This window comes from Sminthopsis crassicaudata, chromosome 5 (assembly GCF_048593235.1).
Source record: "Sminthopsis crassicaudata isolate SCR6 chromosome 5, ASM4859323v1, whole genome shotgun sequence".
In the NCBI taxonomy this organism is placed as follows: Eukaryota; Metazoa; Chordata; class Mammalia; order Dasyuromorphia; family Dasyuridae; genus Sminthopsis; species Sminthopsis crassicaudata.
The window spans coordinates 199,533,590-199,538,419 of NC_133621.1; the positions used below are offsets into that span (position 1 = coordinate 199,533,590).

The following is a 4,830-nucleotide window of genomic DNA, read 5'->3' on the forward strand; positions in this document are numbered from 1 at the left end:
TTTTTTTTTTTTTTTTTTTTTTTTTTTTTCTCTCATATCTGTTGCTTTTCTCTAATCTACCATCATCATTCCCCCTTCTCCCAATCCAGGGAACATTATAGGCACTCAGATAATTGTAAACTATTACAATACTTAGGCCATTTTGCAAGTGCTCCAACAGTAAGAATGCAGTGACCTTTGTGAAACTGGCTGAGACTCTTAAGTCCTGGACAAAGAATTTCTTAGTCTGCTTTGGTAAACTTTTATTGCATTTTTTGATAGCTTCATATTTGAATGGGAAATTGTATCCAAATACCAGGGATATAAAAATATCCAGGAATTCTTTGATAAGTACTGCTGCCTATATATTTAAAAACATCAGTAAGCATCATATGTAATGGGGATAAACTGGAACCTTTCCCAGTAAGATCAGGAGTGAAACAAGGTTGCCTACTATCACCATTACTATTCAATATTGTATTAGAAATGCTAGCCTCAACAATAAGAGTTGAGAAAGAGATTACGGGAATTAGAGTAGGTAATGAGGAAATCAAACTACCACTCTTTGAAGATGATATGATGGTATACTTAGAGAACCCCAGAGATTCTAATAAAAAGTTATTAGAAATAATTCACAACTTTAGCAAAGTTGCTGGATACAAAATAAATCCACATAAATCCTCAGCATTTTTATACATCACCAAAAAAAATGCAACAGCAAGAGATACAAAGAGAAATTCCATTCAAAGCAACTGTTGAGAGTATAAAGTATTTGGGAATCCATCTACCAAAGAAAAGTCAAGAATTATATGAGCAAAATTACAGAACACTTGCCACAAAAATTAAGTATTTAAATAATTGGAAAGACATTAATTGCTCTTGGATAGGCCAAGCAAATATAATAAATATAACAATACTCCCCAAACTAATCTATTTATTTAGTGCTATACCAATCAGACTCCCAAGAAACTATTTTAATGACCTAGAAAAAATAACAAAATTCATATGGAAGAACAAAAGGTCAAGAATTTCAAGGGAATTAATGAAAAAAAAAAATCAAATGAAGGTAGCCTAGGTGTACCTGATCTAAAACTAAATTATAAAGCAGCAGTCACCAAACCATTTGGTATTGGCTAAGAAATAGACTTGTCGATTAGGGGAACAGATTAGGTTCACAGGACAAAATAAGGTACAACTATAGCGATCTAGTGTTTAACAAATCCAAAGATACCAACTTTTGGGATAAGAATTTATTATCTGAAAAAAACTGTTGGGAAAACTGGAAATTAGTATGGCAGAAATTAGATATGGACCCACACTTAACACCATATACCAAGAAAAGATCAAAATGGGTCCATGATTTAGGCATAAAGAATGAGATCATAAATAGACTAGAGGAACAGAGGATAGTCTACCTCTCAGACCTGTGGACGAGGAAGGAATTTATGACCAAAGGAGAACTAGGGATCATTATTGATCATAAAATAGAAAATTTTGATTACATCAAACTAAAAAGTTTCTGTACAAACAAAACTAATGCAGACAAGATTAGAAGGGAAGTAACAAATTGGGAAAATATTTTTACAATTAAAGGTTCTGATAAAGGCCTCATTTCCAAAATATATAGAGAACTGACCCTAATTTATAAGAAATCAAACGATTCTCCAGTTGATAAATGGTCAAAGGATATGAACAGACAATTTTGAGATGATGAAATTGAAATTATATCCACTCATATGAAAGAGTGTTCCAAATCACTACTGATCAGAGAAATGCAAATTAAGACAACTCTGAGATACCACTACACACCTGTCAGATTGGCTAAGATGACAGGAAAAGATAATGATGAATGTTGGAGGGGATGTGGGAAAACTGGGACACTGATGCATTGTTGGTGGAGCTGTGAAAGAATCCAATAATTCTGTGGAGAGCAATATGGAACTATGCCCAAAAAGTTATCAAACTGTGCATACCCTTTGAAATAGCAGTGCTACTACTGGGCTTATATCCCAAAGAAATACTAAAGAAGGGAAAGGGACCTGTATGCGCCAAAATGTTTGTGGCAGCCCTTTTTGTAGTGGCTAGAAACTGGAAAATTAATGGATGCCCATCAATTGGAGAATGACTGGGTAAATTATGGCATATGAATATTATGGAATATTATTGCTCTGTAAGAAATGACCAACAAGATGAATACAGAGAGGCTTGGAGAGACTTACATGAACTGATGCTGAGTGAAACGAGCAGAACCAGGAAATCACTATACACTTCAACAACGATACTGAATGAAGATGTATTCTGAATGAAGTGGATATCGTCAACATAGAGAAGATCTAATTCAGTTCCAGTTGATCAATGATGGACAGAATCAGCTACATCCAGAGAAGGAACACTGGGAATTGAGTGTAAACTATTTGCACTATTGTCTTTCTACCCAGGTTACTTTTACTTTTTGAATCAAATTTTTATCATGCAACAAGAAATTTGGTTTTATACACATATATTGTATCTAGGATACACTGTAACACATTTAACATGTATGGGATTGCCTGTCATCTAGGGAAGGGGATAGAGGGAGAAGAAAATTTGGAAAAGATGTGAGTGCAAGGGATGATGTTGTAAAAAATTACCCATGCATAATAATAAAAACCAAACCAAACCAAAACAAACAAACAAAAAGATAAGTACTGCTGCCAAGCTTATTTGTCAACATGCAAAGACATTTTAATAACTGGTTTATTATATGCTCAGATCAGAGTGTCATGGTACTCAAAAACCAATTTAGAAATAAGTAACATTTCTACAGGTGTTACAGAAGACAAACCAGGATGATTATTAGGAATTTTACAGAGGGAAAGTAAAAATTCATACATCAAAGAGTGGATAACAAAAAGATAATCATCAGATAAATTAATAAACTGATTAGCAAATACTTGAGCTAAAACTAATATCTCAAGGTGAAATTTTGAAAATAGAGACGGAAATGACCAGATAATGTCAAGGTTGTAATTTGTGTCTGAGTTTAATTGAACAGGTATAATAAAGCTGAACCAGAAATTCTTCTATCACTCATCTGAGCCAGAGTTTCTTATTCTCAGCTAAATTTTGTAAGTTCCAGCCTGTTATTTGACTTACTGTTTCAGGCAAAATAGCAGCTATATTAAAATTCTCTTAGGACACTGATTATATAATGGTGACTTTGGAAAACTACTCTCTAGTGATGCTTGTTTGGATATCAGTCAACAATGTGACATCTGTTGTAAACAACAAAATGCAAGCTAATTCTTTTTCGCAGTGGAACATTTTTTTCTATCTTATATGAAATAGAATATTAGATTGGGTCAGGTCAGAGCAGGTCAGAAGTCATCATTCTTGTCCAAACTGCTAGAAATAAGAGCAGATTGTTTATTTCAGAACAAATGACATTAAAGCAAGTTTCTAAGTATAATAATATAAAATATTCTGGAGTTGATTTTGAAAGGAATCATCTGATCAGGGATAGACTAGTTTCCTGGATTACTTAGAACTGCTATCAAACCATATAAACTCTAAAACAAATGAAGTTTTTTTTTTTGTTTTGTTTTGTTTTTTGGACAGGATTATTAAATTGCTATGTAATTAAAAGGAATGCAGTAAACATAGTATAGTTTTCAGAGAGCATATGACAAAATATCTCAAACTATTTTAATGGATAAGGTAGAAGGATAGCACGTTGACAACAGTAGAGTTAGGTGAATTCAGAACTAGTTTTGTAACCAGAGTAGTCATTCTTTAATATAATTCTCTAGGGAACAATAAGTTTGGCTCTGTGCATTTTGCCATTTCTATCAGTGGCTTGACTAAAGGCATAAATGGCAAATGTGATTGATGGTTAGGACATTTTCCTGAATTTAATAAGATGACATTCATTAGGATAAATGTAAAATCTTATTTTGGGATTAAGAAAAATTAATTTCAGAGACTGTAAAAGATCTGACAATTTTAGTATCCCCTCATTTTCAAAATGAAGAGTCTGAACCACGTGGGAATGGTGATTTTGATGGTGATAATTGTTTTTAACACTTTTAAGGTTTATAAAATCCCATACATACATGACCTCATTGTATCTTCATAAAAGCTTTTTTTATTGTTTTTTTAAATAGTCATTTATGCCATGAATTCGTGGGGAATTGGTTCCAACGCCTCATGCTGCTTGCCAATGATTTTCACAAAATGTGCTTCTCTGGGTGGTGTTTCATCTGATGTTTCAGTTGAACTCAAGTGCCTTTTTGTTTGGCTTCCTTCTTCTTCTATTTTCCTTTATCCCCTTCAGGAAGCTATCTCTGCTCTTAGAGTGTTTAATGTTCTAAATATGGACATTCATTCTCTTGGCTAGAATCTTGTCCTTAAATTGTCTGTTTACAACAATGCCGATAGCATGTTGAGTAACATTATAGACCAGTCTTGCCATGGTCACATTTGTGGGGTATTCTTTGCTGTGTCCATAACCTTGATATCTACAATATCATCTTTCTTGCATATTCGCATATATGTAGTCAAAGGAACCATTCCATGTTTTCAAAAGGCCTAGAAAACATGTATCTGTCCCTCTCCTTTTTCCTTTGGTGTTCCTCATTTTGGCAACTTCTTCAAATGCAGCTGGGCTGCCCCAATAAGGAAATAAGATACCAGGAAGCAGGACCATAAGAACCCTTTGAGGAAAGTATTGTTATTCATTCAAAGAGAACCAATTAACATTCCAGGTGATATCTTAAGTATGAATTGGATTTAAATGTCACAGAATAACACAAAATCATCTTTACTTATGCTACCATAATCATAGAAATCTAATGCAAGGCAACTATTATTTTC

At 33.5% G+C, this 4,830-nt stretch overlaps 1 pseudogene; it reads right to left on the reverse strand.

Moving 5' to 3' along the window:
- Window positions 1-4,001: 4,001 nt before the first annotated feature.
- Window positions 4,002-4,594, reverse strand: LOC141542443 (large ribosomal subunit protein eL21-like; annotated as a pseudogene).
- Window positions 4,595-4,830: the final 236 nt, after the last annotated feature.